General features: G+C 43.5%; 2 protein-coding genes and 1 long non-coding RNA gene across 3 annotated transcripts in view; all 3 read left to right on the forward strand.

Moving 5' to 3' along the window:
• The window catches only part of TEF (TEF transcription factor, PAR bZIP family member), a gene marked incomplete at its 5' end in the record, with an annotated part of 141482 nt that overhangs the window by 74374 nt on the left and 50317 nt on the right, over positions 1-16791 (forward strand). The gene's annotated exons all lie outside the window — the stretch shown is intronic.
• The window catches only part of ACO2 (aconitase 2), a 53070-nt gene that overhangs the window by 3859 nt on the left and 32420 nt on the right, over positions 1-16791 (forward strand). The window lies entirely within an intron of this gene.
• On the forward strand, positions 2420-7038 carry LOC309608981. Its single transcript, XR_014233183.1, has 2 exons — positions 2420-3481; positions 3964-7038. It is a non-coding gene; the product is annotated as an uncharacterized lncRNA (long non-coding RNA).

Below are 16791 nucleotides of genomic sequence, written 5' to 3' on the forward strand. Positions count from 1 at the left end.
CAGAATAAACAAGTAGACAAGAAAATTGTAGCTATGAAGTGGGACAAGGAAGATAAAACAAGATACTGTGGTAGAGAGAATAGGGGTGAGGGTGTGGCATGGCTTTAACTGGAGTGGTTGGGGAAGGCCTCTCAGAAGAGGTGACATTAAATGATAAGAAGGCGGCCCTTCAGTATTTTGGGAGGGGAGACTTGAAGTAGAAGGAGCAGGATGTGCAAAGCACCTGAGATAGGTCTGAGGGTAAGAAGTAAGGCCAGTGTGGCTGAGGTGATGAGAGGAAGGTCTGAGCAAGAGGTGGGAGCCAGGGTCATGTCGGCTCTGGTAAGGAAATAGGGTTTTACTCCAAGTGTAATGAAAATCCACTGGAAGGTTTTAAACTGTGAAGTGACAGGATCTGATTTATGATTGAGAAGAATCATTCAGGCTGCTGCGTGGATGATGGACCACAGAGGGGCGAAAGAGGAGGCAGGGAGACCAATGGGGCCTGATGGAATCATCCAAGGAGTGGTGCAGGTGTCTGGGACTAGGGTTCTGGTAGTGAAGATATTTTGGAGGCAGGTGGGTTGGATGTGGAGTGTGAGGGACAGGGAACAGTTAAGGATGACTTTTAGGTTTGGGACCTGAGTGACCGAAGGATGGGTGAACTTGAATTCAGTAGTCATGTGTTCGCATAGTACTTGCAAAACTTAGTCAGGAGCCGAAGCTCCTTTATAAATTCAACAAGTATCTGTATTTCACAGGTGAGGAAGCTGGATGGGGTCAAGTGTCTTGCCGCAGGGTCCCTCACTTGAGTATGAGCTTCATGTCTGAAGTGAGCCCTGTTCATCTTGGGCATTATTCTGCTACCTGGTATCTCCAAGAGGGCCATCTGGGAAGTATTTAGAATGAGGATTGGGGCTTGAGCCGTCTGTCTTCATTGGCTCAGTGTTCTTTGACACACCTCGTTTTCCCAGCAGGTGGTTTGGAAGGCAGTGGTAGGCTCTGGGCTTCTCAGCATAAAGGAGGGGAGGGACTGCAGGGGGGCTGCTTTGTGGGGTGGGGAGGACTTGGATGAAGTTTGTCAAAAAGTACAATCTTCTGGTTATAAGATAGTTAAGTACTAGGGATGTAATGTACAACATGATAAATATAATTAACACTGCTGTATGTTATATATGAAAATTGTTAAGAGAATAAATCCTAAGGGTTCTCATCACAAGGGAAAAAATATTTTTCTATTTATTTGATTTTGTATCTATATGAGATGATGGATGTTCACTAAACTTATTGTGGTAATTATTTCATGATGTAGGTGAAATCATTATGCTGTACACTTTAAAACTTACACAGCTATGTCAATTATATCTCAGTAAAACCGGAAGAAAAAAAATTTTTAATAAAAATAAACCAAAAAAAAAAAAATAGGCAACACATAGAATATCAGGAACTTTGGGAGACTTCCTCTACCACATACTTACCATGTGGCTTCGAGCAAGGTCTCTACCCTCTGTGGCTCTCAGGTTACACATCTGCAAAATGGGACAATTCATAGCTACCCTCCAATTAAGAAGGGTCCTGAAGGCCTAATAATATTTGGAAAGTTCTTTTTTTTTAATATTTATTTTATTTTTTTTTATTTTGGCTGCCCCGGGTCTTAGTTGTGGCATGTGGGATCTTTAGTTGCGGCACGTGGGCTTCTTAGTTGCGGCATTTGGACTTCTTAGTTGCGCATGCATTCGGGATCTAGTTCCCCCACCAGGGATCGAACTCGGGCCCCCTGCATTGGGAGCGCGGAGTCTTACCCACTGGACCACCAGGGAAGTCCCTGGAAAGTTCTTTGAACTCTAATACACTATAAAAATTTGTGAATAGTTTCTAATGTTATTTTAGGAATAGGCCTTTTCTAATACTGAGACAAAGGACAGACTTTTTCCTTGGATTGTTCCAGAATGAACCTGTAGAAGCCCTTCTTTATTTAGGGGATCCTAAAAGGCATGGAGAATGATTTTCTTGGATTCATTCTGCAAAGCTTGGGCCAAAGGAAAGGGCACCAGCTTTGCTGTGTGGCCCTGGGCAAAATAGTTACGTTCCAGAGCCTCAGTATCCTCACCTGTAAAATGGACACAGTATCTTCTGCCTCTGAGTATTAAATGGGACTGTGTATATAAAGTACTTGGGGGAAATCTGACGCAGGGTATGGGCACTTGGTGAAAATATGGGCACTGTGTCTTCAGTCCTGGAGATGGTCTACAGCCTCCCTTGCCACAGCATTTATCCTCAAGACTGGTTCTTGGGATTTCCCTGGCGGTCCAGTGGTTAAGACTCAGCGCTTTCACTGCTGTGGGCCCAGGTTCGATCCCTGGTCAGGGAACTAAGATCCCGCAGGCCGTGAAGTGCAGCCAAAAAATAAATAAATAAAAATAAATAAAAAATAAAAAAGACCGACTCTGGGGAAATTGCTTGCTCCTCCCGTGCTGTCCATGGATATCGGGTATGTAGTAGTTGTGCAGGAAAATCTTTTGGGTACTGTCCTAAGAGAGCTGGGAGAAGAGGCACAAATGAATCCACTGGCTTCCTGTTTTCTAATTCTCTAAGTTGAAGGGCAGCATTGAGAAGATGCGCTCTAGAATTACATTTGCAGTATCACCATCATTAAATATGAAGCTCCTTGGGGAATTTAGGCCCAGTTAGGAGGATTTCTGCCTTCACCCTGCAGAGGGCAAGGCAGTGTCTGGGTGGGAGCTTCAATCCTGCGTGTGGCCAGTTGTGGGGGTCTGCAGAGAGGCCTCGGGGATTCCTGTAACTGCCACACTTCAGTGCTGCGTAGCTGGGCTCCTTCACCTTCGGCTGGACGTGTGTGTTGTTACTGTTTTGTTGTTGCTGCTCACGGCTTAGCAACTATAATACACTGGGCTGACGCCAGAAAGGGAGGGGGCGTGCTGGGTGGAGCTAAATTCAGGCCAGACCATCCAGGAACTTGCATGTGTGGTGGCATGTTTAGTCTGCCCCGTGGCACCGTTGGCATTAGAGATACCGATAATGAGCTGTCAGCCCCGCTGTGCCAGTCACTGAACTAGGTCTTGGACAAACACTGCTTCACTTGACCTTCACAACAACCCTAAGATGTGGGTGTCATTAGCCTGTTTTCACCATGATGAAATAGACCCCCATTGGTTAAACGGCTTGCCCGAGGTCACAACCAGCAGGCAGCGGAGCCAGATTTTGAATGCAGGTTTGTTTGACTGCAGAACTCAGGCTTTTTACCACTCAAGCTGTTTCCCCAGAGAACTCCCCTGGGCATAGAGAGTAGAAACTAGATCTCTGCAGAGTAGGCTGGATAGAGGGGACACAGTTCAGTTGGCTCCGTGCCCTGTTTGCATATGGATCTATTTGAGGCCGTGATTGCCTCCTGCCCCAAATACCGGCAGAGCTTGAGAGGGAGAGGCCAGAGCTGTGGGTCAGCCTCACAGGCTGCCTATTGAGCTTACAGAGGATGCCCTTTGTAAGTATTCAAAGGGCTGCTGCCCCGGGGGGCCAGAGCAGGGTTTGGGATCTGTATGTGGTTCACGGTGTGCCTAGAGTCTCTGCTCCAGACAGCAGCAAAGGAGAATTAGGCAGATGAGTGAATCTATCAACTCATTTCTTAAAGGAACCCCCTACTGCCTTGGAGCCCATTTAGAGGCTGTGTCTTGGAGAGACATGGTTCCCTGCCCCCTTTCCAAGCCTTTGAAAAGGACTGTTCATGGCTCCGTGAACAGGCGCTAATGGCTCAGCACAGCCTCTGCCAGAGGCACTCACAACTTGAATTTGAAAGCAAGATGAAGAGACTAGTGTTCAAATCATGGTTCTTCCTTCAGTGTCCTAGGCTCTTGAGTGTATAGTGGTGATCAGATTAGACAAGTTTTCTGCCTTCATAGAGCTTACATTTTAGTGCAATTATTTACCTTCTTATCTGTTTGAGTCTCCATTTTCTCATTAAAACAGAAGACAGAATGACCTATAACAATCCCACTTGGCACAGTTGTTGAGAAGATGACATAAGATAACCTTTGTGGGGCTTCCCTGGTGGCGCAGTGGTTGAGAATCTGCCTGCTAATGCAGGGGACACGGGTTCGAGCCCTGGTCTGGGAATATCCCACATGCCGCGGAGCAACTAGGCCCATGAGCCACAACTACTGAGCCTGCGCGTCTGGAGCCTGTGCTCCGCAACAAGAGAGGCCGCGATAGTGAGAGGCCCGCGCACCGCGATGAAGAGTGGCCCCCACTCACCGCAACTAGAGAAAGCCCTCGCACAGAAACAAAGACCCAACACAGCCAAAAATAATAAATAAATAAATTAAAAAAAGAAAAAACCTTTGTGATCTTGCTTGGCACGGTTTTGTTTGTTTCTTTTCATATTATTTCTTACCAGACTCCCTGGTGGGTCCACTTTGGTTGTATTCCCTCCTTCAGAGTTTGTTCTGTGTCAGTAAATGCAGGATCAGGAGAGCCTCCCTAACTCCTTGGGAGCCCTAGAGATTTGTATCCTGTCCAGCAAGGGAGGGGCACTATCGAACCGAGAAGCCGGATTCCACCAGAGGCGTTGAACAGTTGGGACTGAGCCCCCATGGAGCACTGAGCCCACCTGGCTGCTGGGCCTGCGGAGGTTGGGAGACACTGTCTGTAGCATAGTGAGAAGGGCATGGGCTCAGCAGGTTCCCAGCTGTGTGACCTTGGGCAGGCCACTTCCTGTCTCTGAGCCTCTCCATCTTCAGGGCAGTTAGGGAGGCTGAGCTCTGTCCAGCAGGGTTTATAAGAGTGGCTGGCATGGAGCAGTGTGTTAGCTACTGTGATTTACTCCAAAACAGATCTGAGGGCACCTGGCTGCTGGTCACCCAGATGGGAGACTCCCACCCAAGTAGAGGGAGTTTTGTAGCGAGGAAGTACTATAGGAATGCTTAGAATGGAGAAGACACGATTATGGTTTTCGGTGATTTGAAGGGCTGAAGTGTGGAGGAGTGATTAAGCTCATTTGATCTGGTTCCAGAGGACGCGGCTAGGAAGCGTGTCAGCGACTGGGCTGGGTACTTTCACGTAGGTACTCTCCTTTAATCCTCACTACAGCCTGTGAAGGTGTTATTCCCACTCACAGATGAAAAAAGCTGTGTTTAGAGGGCTTAAATAAAAACACACAAGTTTACACAGCTTGTTGCGGGTAGAGCTGGGATTTGAGCCCACATTTCCATTGCTAGAATCTGTGCCTGATTTAATGGAGGTGTGTTTCAGTTCAGAAGCATTTGTTGTTGTTGTAAAGTATTAGAATTGTCTAGTAGTGGAACAGACTTTCTGGAAGAAAATGAGCTTCCTGGATTAATCATGTTGAATCAGGGGCTTGTAGGGCTTAGTGGAAGTATCTGTTCTAGATAAGGGCCTGGTATTTACTCATGAGAATTTCACAAGCCCCGAGACTTGGGCTCCAAGCATGGGGGAAAATTTTCCCATTTTCTAGTTGTTGTGACATCTGTGTGGATGGCCTATGGATGATCTCTGGAATGTCTCTGGGCCCTGGGGCCAGGTTGAACCAAACATTGAGTATGTTTTACTTTGGGACTTAGGAAATAAAAAAAAAACCCCAATAAGTTATTTTTTAAAAAATACCCCCAAGTCATCATTCTTCTTTAAATAATACTGATGTGGACTACTCATACTCCAACCACGGTGGTCAGATATTATAAGACTCAGTAATATCTATTTTTAAGGTAAAATTAATTTCTTACTTTTTTTCTTATTTGTAAAGGTACCCCTTGTAGGAAACTTGGAAAATATAGAAGTATAAAGAATACCATAAAAATTACCTATAATTATTTGTAATACCCAGAGATAACCCACCCCCACCCAGAGATAACTACCATTAACACTGTAGTATACTTCCATCTAGTATTTTTAAAACGTTATAATCCAAATTAAAAATATGTTTAATAATACATGTATTTATAATTTATATTTCTTTAAATTTTTTTCTGATTCTAAAAGTTCAAATTAAATACATATTAAAAGTAAAAAATTGTCCATAATTTCACCCTCCAGGGATAGCTACTGTTAACAGTTTGGCATCTATTCCATTTTGATTTTATCTGATTTCTTTAATTCATTTGTATCCAAATCAATACTTAGAATTGCCAGAGTTCACTTGGCGCTTGGAAGGCTCAGTGTTTAGGCTTAGAGCCAGGCTGTCTTTAAATGTTGGTGTATCTGTGAGACCTTGGGTGAGTTACTATGCTTCTCCTGCCCTCAATTTCCTCATCTGTTAAATGGAGCTCATATACAGTAGGGCTGTTCATCCATGTAAAGTGCTTATAACTTGGCACTCAATAGAAAGTATTAAGTATCACTATTACTACTACTACTAGTAATTATTATTATTATCATTGTCTTTGCTTAGAAACCTCAGCCCTACCACCTGTTCAGTTTGGGTTCAGTAGGTATCCTGGTGCCAGGGACTATGGGGAGGTGTAGATTCAGCACAGACTGGTGTTTAGTGCCTCTCTTGGAGTCACTGTTACCACAGGGTACCTGGCATCAGGCCAGGGGGTCTGGTGGAGGCGTCTTAGGGTAAGTACTCCTGGATGGGCTCTGGGGAGTTGTAAAATTGTGTTGTTTTATGTGTTGTCTAAATTTTCGCCATGAAACCTGTCCTACTTCTTTAAATGGGAGGAAAAACCCTAGTAAAGGCTATTTAAAAAACAAAAAACAACCTGCTTTGTAGCATTTTACATAATAATTGCTATTATTTGGGAGCTCATTCACATAATTTCAGACCTCACATAATACTGTGGGTATTTATTCCCTTTTTCCAAGTGAAGAAACTGGGTTCATATGTAAAATAGATAACTAATAAGGACCTACTGTATAGCACAGGGAAGTCTACTCAATACTCTCTAATGGCCTATGTGGGAAGAGAATCTAAAAAGAGTGGAGGTATGTATATGTATAACTGAGTCACTTTGCTGTACACCTGAAACTAACACAACATTGTAAATCAACTGTACTCCAATAAAAATTAAAAAAAAAAAAAAGAAACTGGGTTCAAAGGTGAAACCTGCTTGACACCACACAACTAATAAATGGTAGAGCTGGGCCTTTGAGCTATATCTAAGTTCTTTTCGCTGTGTAAATAAACCACAGGTCATAATTCAGCCTCCTGAATCAAACCTGCTGGGTTTCTGGCCTGACCTTCCACCATTTCCTGCTTTGTCTTTTACCTCGCACCATTTTGAGTGACTTGTAGCTCCTGCACACTTCACTTGATGATTCTGTATCTTTTTATGTACTATCTGTCCTCTGAGTGCCTTGCAAACCCTTATTTATCCTCCACAGCCGTGGTCAGTGAAGTCTTCCCTGGGCATCCCAAGCAGAGCTAATTGTTCTCTCTCCTGTACTCCTGCCCCTTGTGTGTGTTTCTTTCCTCAAGCAGGTCACAGTGGGTTACATTTACTGCTGATTGTGGCCAGACTAAGGTATATAAGCGTAGGGACTGTCTTATTCTTCTTGGTATCTGTGTCCTATTGCTTGGCACAGAATAGGTGTTCAAGTGTTAAAATACAAATGTGCTTATAGGAAATAGGTTACATGATAAGCCACCCTCAACCTATTCCATTGAATACTTTTACCCCTCTTGAACGCATTATCTACATGGCAGCCACAGTGACTTTTTTTTTAATGCAGATATACTCCTGCTTCAGTGGCTTCCCATTGCTTTTATTTTTTTAAATTTTATTTATTTATTTATTTATTTTTGGCTGCATTGGGTCTTCGTTGCTCCGCGCGGGCTTTCTCTAGTTGCGGTGAGCAGGGCTACTCTTCGTTGCGGTGCGCGGGCTTCTCATTGTGGTGGCTTCTCTTGTTGTGGAGCATGGGCTCTAGGCGCGTGGGCTTCAGTAGTTGTGGCACGTGGGCTCAGTAGTTGTGGCTCGCGGGCTCTAGAGCGCAGGCTCAGTAGCTGTGGCGCACGGGCTTAGTTGCTCCGTAGCATGTGGATCATCCCGGACCAGGGATTGAACCCATGTCCCTTGCACTGGCAGACGGATTCTTAACCACTGTGCCGCCAGTGAAGTCCTTCCCACTGCTTTTAGAATCAAGTTAAACATTTAACATGTCCTACTGTAAAGTTCATACTTATACGAAAAGATCAAAGCCTGACCAATTGATTGGTAAAGGTACAATGAACCACTTTCATATTCTGATAGTTCATTACTTATATACAGACTGAGAAGAGTAAGCCGAAGTTGCTAGCTCCTTGGGTCCTAGCTGCACACACCGAAAAGGGCGGCACCAAAACAAAAGGAGCTGATGACTGCACTGAAAGTTGTGGCAGCCCTGATGCCACTAAGCGGGTTTATATCCTGCAGCTCTAGTCTGAAGAGTCCAGGGCAGAAAGCTCCATACCTCATCAGATCCAGGGAGGTGAGGAGAAACTGTCTCATGACTGCCTCCCAGGGAGATAAGGAGCAAGTGGGAGATGGCCTCACAACTCCTTTAGAGGCCTACCGCCTGGTGTTCTGAGGTATTGTGCCAAGACTCAGATAAACTGTAGTTCAAGGTTGCTATGGTGCTTTTCTCATACACCTGCAAGGTCCGTCACGATACCTGGCTCCATTTTACCTCTTAGCCTTACTTTCTGCTGTTTCCACTGCCCTTTGCTCACTTTGCTCTAGCCAAGCTGGCTTTCTCTTTCTTCTTTCAACTACAGGTGCTTCCCTGCCACAGGGCCTTTGCACATGCTGTTCTCTCCACCTGCCAGGTTCCCTGGATTCCTTTTCCTAAACTGCACTTTCTTTGCCTGGCTAACTCCTAGTCAGGTTTCAGTTCTCAGATTAAATATCACTTTCTTGGAAAAGCCCTTCCCCTAGTCTAGATTAGGTTCTCCAGCTTTATACTGTTATAGCGTTATAGCTGCTTAACCTTTCTTTCATAGCACTTCTCATATCGTTGCTGCCATAGTCTCTTGAGTGATTACTTGATATCTGTCTTCTTCACCAGATTGTAAGTTCAGCAATGGGAGGAACTGTGTCCGTCTTGCTTATCTCACTAATTCAGGCACCACAGCACAAAGTCTGGGGCTGGATAAATATTTGTTTAATGAATCAGTACTACTTCAGTTTTTTTTTTAAAAAAGAGTAACTTTATTTATTTTTAATATTTATTTATTTGGTTGCATGGGGTCTTAGTTGCAGCAGGCAGGCTCCTTAGTTGCGGCTCCAGGGCTCCTTAGTTGCGGCTTGCCAGCTTCTTAGTTGTGCCACACAGGCTCCTTAGTTGTGCATGTGAACTCTTAGCTGCAGCATGCCTGTGGGATCTACTTCCCTGACCAGGGATCGAACGCGGGCTGCCTACATTGGGAGCGTGGGGTTTTATCCACTGTGCCACCAGGGAAGTCCCTGCTTCAGTTTTAATTAGGGAAGTAGTGTGGTGGAAAAAGTGTTGACTTGAGAATTAAGTGACTTGAGTTCTGCTCCAAACTGCTGTTAACTAGGTATGTGACCTGGGGCACTCTTCATCTGTCATGTGAATAAAAGATATCTGGTGATCTGGGGTCACTTTGGGTTTTGATAATCTATGATTCCAGATGAACCATTTAATTAGCCAAGTTCTAGAGGGATGGGACTTAGGATGAGACTCCAACTGCCTACTTGACATCTCCACTTGAGTGTCAGACAGAAAAACTCCCTATCTCACCCCCAAGCCTGCTCTTCCTGTTACCTTTCCCATTTCAGTTTATAGCGACTCCATTCTTCCAGTTACTCAGGCCCAAAACCTCAGTGGTATTCTTGACTTTCCTCTCATGCCTCTTGGCCAGTTTGTTAGCAAATCCTACTGTTAGTAGTTTCAGAGTATATCCAGACTCCAACCCCTTCTCACCACCTCCACCATTACGACTCTGGTCCAAATCACCACCATCTTTGACTGGGGTATTGTGTTGGCCTCCTATCTGGCTTCCCTGCTTCCTTCTATTCTATGTCCAGCAGCCAGAATGATCCTTGTAAATAAGTCGGACCATGTAATTCTTATTCAGAATTCTCTATTAGCTTCTCTTCTCACTCAGAGTAAAGTCCAGAATCTTTACTGTATTCTACAAGGTCCTATGCAATCTTTTCTATTTTTAAAGATTTGTTTATTATTTATTTGTTTTATTTATTTTTGGCTGCGTCAGATCTTAGTTGTGGCACGTGGGTCTTCGCTGAGGCATGCAGGATCTTTCGTTGTGGCGCGTGGGCTTCTCTCTAGTTGTGGCATGCGGGTTTTCTCTTCTCTCATTGTGGCGTGTAGACTGGGCGGGTGGGCTCTGTAGTTTGCGGCATGCAGGCTCTGTAGTTGAGGTGCACGAGCTCAGTAGTTGTGGTGCGTGGGCTTAGTTGCCCCGCGGCATGTGGGATCTTAGTTCCCTGAGCAGGGATCGAACCCATGTCCTCTGCATTGCAAGGTGGATTCTTTGCCACTGGACCACCAGGGAAGTCCCTAGGTCCTGTGCAATTTTGGTCTTATCTCTTACTGTACTCCTCCTTGTTTATTCTGCTCTGACCATACTGGCTTCCTTGCTGTTCTTCCCCCCCCCCCATGTATTTTTTACTTTTAAAAATTTACCATTTTAAGAATTTTAAGTGTACAGTTCAGTAGCATCAAGTACATTCACATTGTTGCACAGCTATCACCACCAGCCATCTCCAGAACTTTTTCATCTTCCCAAACTGAGACTGTACCCATTAGACACTAACTCCCCATTTCCCCCTCCCCCCAACCCCTGGCACCCACTATTCTGCTTTCTGTCTCTATGAAGTTATTAATTACTCCAGGTACCTCGTATAATCACACAGTATTTGTCCTTTTGTGACTGGCTTATTTCACTTAGCATAATGTCTTCAAGGTTCATCTGTGTTGTAGCATGTGTCAGATTATTTTTTAGGCTTTTACAAATCCTTTGTTAAGTCTAACTAATATTCCATTGTATGTACCACATTCTGTTTCTCCATCATCCATCAATGGACACTTGGGTGGGTTGCTTCCACTTTTTGGCTATTGCAAATAATGCTGCTATCAACGTGGGTATCCAGATATCTCTCTTTGTTGTTCTTTGAACACAACAGGCACTACCTCACTTTGGAGGATCCTTACACTTTCTGTCTAGAATACTCTTCCTTCAGATACCTGTAGGTTGACCTTTTGTCAGGTCGTTGTTCAATGTCACCTTCTCACTGAAGCCCTTCCCAACTATCCTACTTTAAATTGCACCTCCCCCTACTTCCCTGGCTCCCTCTCCCATTGCTCCTGCTTCATTCTCTCATGACACTTACCGACATCTGACTGAGGTTTTACTTGTTTCTCTGTCTCTGCTTGTCTGTCCCCTCCCCGCCCTTAACCTCCCGGAATGTCAGTCCCAAGAGGGCAGGGAGTATTGGACCATTTTGTTCATTGCTGTATCCTCAGTGCCTCGAACAGTAGTCTGGCACCCGTAGTCACTCAGTAACTAGTTGATAGATGGACAGACGAATGAGTAAACAAATGGGTAAGGTTTGGTGGTAGGAGGAAGGGGAGACAGAATGACAGTGAAGATAGATGTTTTTCACCAGTCAGCCCTGCTTATCATTTCTCATATTTCTGGCTGCTACTGAGATTGTAAAGGTAATATTAAAACCTAGCTTTTCCTTCATCCTTGTATCTTACTTCTCCAGTGACTGCTGCTGTCCCCCAAAGACAGTCTTGTTCTGGGAAAGTTGCATGATAGAGGGCACCAAAGTGTACACACAGAATTGAGAGGATCAGTGTGAGGTTGCAGGTTTTAAATTTTTTGAAGTAAGGACACCAGAACAACAACAACCAAAACCAAAACCAAAAAACCACTAAATCATTCTCTATTATCACCATTATTTCTTAAAAGGGCCTTTTTAACATCAAAGGTATAGGAATAGGAAGGAAAGACTCAGAACAAAGAACATTTTTTTTTTTCCTTTTAAATTTTATTTATTTATTTTTGGCTGTGTTGGGTCTTCGTTTCTGTGCGTGGGCTTTCTCTAGTTGCGGCAAGTGAGGGCCACTCTTCATCGCGGTGCGCGGGCCTCTCACTGTCGCGGCCTCTTGTTGCGGGGCACAGGCTCCAGACGCGCAGGCTCAGTAGTTGTGGCGCACGGGCCTAGTTGCTCCGCGGCATGTGGGATCTTCCCAGACCAGGGCTTGAACCCGTGTCCCCTGCATTGGCAGGCAGATTCTCAACCACTGCGCCACCAGGGAAGCCCAAGAACATGTTTTAAATATAATAAATTTGACTTTTTAAAAAAACTTGCTACATTGTCTTTATTTTCCCCATTTTCCTCGTGGATAGTTGTGTGCAGGCAGGCATCAAGTGGGTGGGCTGAGGTTTGGGGGCCTCTGGTACAGTAGGTGGAATGCTGCAGAGAGCCTGGTGATGCTCTGCAAACGCCTCCGGTGACTGTCATTCGTTGTCGCTGTTTGCCTTTGATGTTTGTAAGTAATTTTTTTCAAATTGAGTTATAATTGACATACAACATTGTATTAGTTTCAGGTACACAGCATAATGATTATATATTTGTACGTATTGCAAAGTGATCACCACAATAAGACTAGTTAACGTCCATCACCATACATTTTATGTAACTAATATTTTTAATTGGAAGTTCTCTAAGATAGTGTTTTCAGACTGCCTATGTTGACCTGTTATTGGATCATGAAATTAATGGGGTGCAAGTGGCTTTCAAAAAAAGATAATATATCAATAAAAAAAAATAATAATAAAATAAATTAAAAAAAGATAATATAGAATGCTAAATGAAAAAAGCCAGACACAGAAGGCCACCTATTGTATGATTGCATTTACATGAAACATCTAGTATAGACAAATCCATAGAAACAGAACGCAGATCAGTGATTGCCAGCAGCTGGGACAGGGAGGGTGAAAAGAAAAAGGAGCAGCTGCTCAGTGTGTCCGGGGCTTGCTTTGGGTGATGGAGAGGTTCTGGAACTAGATAGTGGTGATGGTTGCACAGCATTGTGAATGTACTGAATTGTACATTTAATAGTTACAATGGTAGATTTTACCTATGTGTATTTTACCACAATGAAAATAATAATAGAGAATAAAAAGTATCAGTGTACATTGCACATGTCAGGTATTGTTTAGTGAAACTTCGTGTGAATTACACACACTCTCAGTACCTGCTGCTGGGTCACAACATAAAATGTGTTTTGTGCCTGTGTGTTTTCAGTCAAAATTTGAAAGTCCTCAAAGGCTCCTCTTAGCTCGGAACATCCTGTGGCCAGTAGATGGGTGTTGCTGGGATACAGTGGACTTTGAATGACTTCCTCCTTCCCTGATGACTCTCCACAAATGCTATGTGATTTTGAGCAGGTCACTCATTCTCTCTGGTTTTTGCATCTGTAGCCAGTGTTTTTGATTTGAACCCAAACATGATCTTGTTTGAGCCCTGAGGAGGCCTTAGCCTCTTTTTCACTCAACCACTCATATTTCCCTGCCTTTACTGACCCCTGTACCTAACGCATACAATAGCCACTCTAACACACTACCACACCTTCTGTTTTCATGTTTGTCTTATCCCACCATACTGTGGTCTTGAGGGCAGGGAGAGTGTGGTGGTGTTCTAGAGTCTAGTGTGGTACAGCTAAGCTTTCCCCAGGTGTGCTGTAGCAAATAACATACAGGTGTGCAGAGATAATGACCCTCCCCCACCCCCATCCCCCAGCAACTAAGGCTGCTAGTTGCCTTCCAGCAGCAACCTGGTCTGTTTACCAAAAAGAATTATTTTGTTCGTGGGCCTTAACTTGAAAAAGTTTGGGAGCCATGTGGAAACAATTTCTGGCATTATTTGTTAAATGACAGGGATTATTCTCCGTATTTTATAAGTATTTTAAAATAGAGTAAACAGTTTGACCATGCAGGGAGCCAATAATAAATGGGTAGCGTTCTGAATCTGGTGTGCTTTCTGTGACACCACGCTGGGTTGCATTTGATGTGTGCATATATGCATACCTTTACATCCACATCTGTGTGTAAATGAAGGCGAAGGCTGTGGCTACTCCAGAAAGACCTGAGCTCTGGGGGTTTTCTTCCTTGGTACAGATAAATTTGTTCTGACATTGCTATGCTTTCCCCTAGGCCTTTCGGAATAAGTGGGTTTATCTGATGCCTGCTTACTGGGGAGGAATATTTATAGAATCTCTGAGCTGGAAGGAACTTTGGAGAACATCTAGTCCGGTGGTTCCCAGATATGGCTGTATCAGAGTAACCTGTAATCTTTATTGATGCTTAAGGCTCCACCTCAGGTGATTCTGATTGAGATGTCTGGGAGCCCTTAGGGCCTAGAAGCTGTTTCAGTGAAACCTCCCAGGTGATTTTGATGCAGCCAGAATGATCCGCTTCTCCCATTTTATAGAAATGGAGGGAATTCCCCGGTGATTCAGTGGCTAAGACTCCTCGCTGCCAGTGCAGGGGGCCCAGGTTCAATCCCTGGTCAGGGAACTAGATCAGGGAACATGCTGCAACTAAGAGTTTGCATGCCGCAACTAAAGATCCCACATGCTGCAACTAAAGATTCTGCATGCGGCAACGAAGATCCCACGAGCTGCAACTAAGACCTGGCACAGCCAAAAAAATAAATAAATATTTTTTTTAAAAAAGAAAGAAATGAAAAAGAAGGCACAGAAAGGCTAGATTATTTGTACAAGGGTGCATTGTGACTGAACTCAGAGGCCAGATCTCTGGACTCCCAACCCCTGAATGTTCCTTCTTGGCCCCCACCACTTCCTGTCACAGGGGACTCTCACTGTCCACCATACTGCACACAGGGAAATGACCCATGGCTGTGGGCACTCTGAGCTTGATACCTTCACCCGAATGTTGGATTTCAAAATTGGGGTTCAAGGAGAAACCTATAGTGATACTAGGGAACTTTGGTTCTCTCTACAGCAGCTAAAAACAGCTTGCTGTCAGTCTCTTTCCATCCACACAGTATCACCTTAATACAGATTTGGGGAATTATAGGAGAAAATAATTTTCTGTCTTAACCCAAACCATATTTTATAATGTTCATTTCCTTTACATATTTAGAGTTATTTCTTGAAGATAGAGTCTCAGATATGGAATTACTGAGTTAAAAGTATGGATGTTCCTGTGGATGTCTTATTGACAAGCTGCTTTATGAAAAGATTGAATTATTTTGCTTTTAGTCCACAGCAAGCAGTCTGCAAGGATATTTATCTTTGCTTCCGAGCATTTAATTTTTAATTAAAAACTAATGTTGGTTACATTCTTTCTAATTATAAGAAGTATTATAATGATTCATTTGTAGAAAATTTGGAAAATTTAGAAAAAATCAAGAAGGAAATTTAAGCCATTATGTCTAGCGCATGGATTTAACCATACTTGATGCCTTACTTAAGAGATTTTTTTGTCATTAATTTTTTTTTTTTTTAATATATATATTTTTAATTTTATTTATTCATTTATTTATTTATTTCTTGGCTGTGTTGGGTCTTCATTTCTGTGCGAGGGCTTCCTCTAGCAGTGGCAAGCGGGGACCCCTCCTCATCGCGGTGCGCGGGCCTCTCACCATCGTGGCCTCTCCTGTTGCGGAGCACAGGCTCCAGACGCGCAGTCTCAGTAGTTGTGGCGCACGGGCTTAGTTGCTCCGCGGCATGTGGGATCTTCCCAGACCAGGGCTCGAACCCATGTCCCCTGCATTGGCAGGCAGATTCTCAACCACTGCGCCACCAGGGAAGCCCGTCATTAATTTTTACACATAAGGAAAAGTAGAAAATAGTACAAAGAACACCCATATACCTACCATCTAGAGTCAACAGTTACCAACATTTTGCCTTATTTGCTTCATCTCTCTATATATATTTTTAAATTTTTATTGGAGTATAGTTGCTTTACAATATTGTGTTAGTTTCTACTGTAGAGCAAAGTGAATCAGCTTATACGTTTATATATATATATCTCTTTTTTGGATTTCCTTCCCATTAAGGTCCCCACAGAGCATTGAGTACAGTTCCCTGTGCTATACAATAGGTTCTTATTAGTTATCTATTTTATACATAGTATCGATAGTGTATGTATGTCAATCCCAGTCTCACAATTCATCCCACCTCCCCATCTATATATTTTTTATTATTTTTTTTTCTGGACCATTTCAGAAGAAATTAAAGGCATTGTGACACCTCATTCCTAAAAGCTTCAACATTCATCTCTTAAAAATAAGTCAATTAGCTATATTACTACAGTATCATTTTCTTAACTTCCCCACTTCTCCCAAAAATGTCTTTGATAGCTATCTCTTTTCAAAACAAGACCTAATAAAAAATTTGCATGCTGCATTGATTCTACTTTTTTAGTCTCTTCATCTAGAACAGCACCTCCCCACTCCCACCCCGTCACACACACACCGTTTTCCCCCATGACATTGACTTGGAAGGGACTAGGCCAGATTCTCGTAGACTGTTCGCATTCTGGATGTAATTGATTATTCTTTTATTCCTTGCATTTCCCTTAAACTGGAAGTAAGGTCCCAAAGCTTTCTTAGATTCAGGTTAAACATTTTTTGACAAGAATTCTTCGTAGGTGACGCTGTCCCATCGGGAGGCACGAATTGTAAGGTAGTCTTGCTGTTGGTGATGCTGTTTGATCTCTGGGTTGAGGTGGTGGTAACCAGATTCCTCTAGTGCGAAGGTACATTTTTTTCCTTTTACTTATTCGTGATAAATTCCTGTAAGTTAACTTGCTGAAACAAAGGGTTTGCACATTTTTAA

The sequence above is a fragment of the Balaenoptera borealis genome, assembly GCF_965194805.1.
Source record: "Balaenoptera borealis genome assembly, chromosome: 13".
Classification (NCBI taxonomy): domain Eukaryota; kingdom Metazoa; phylum Chordata; class Mammalia; order Artiodactyla; family Balaenopteridae; genus Balaenoptera; species Balaenoptera borealis.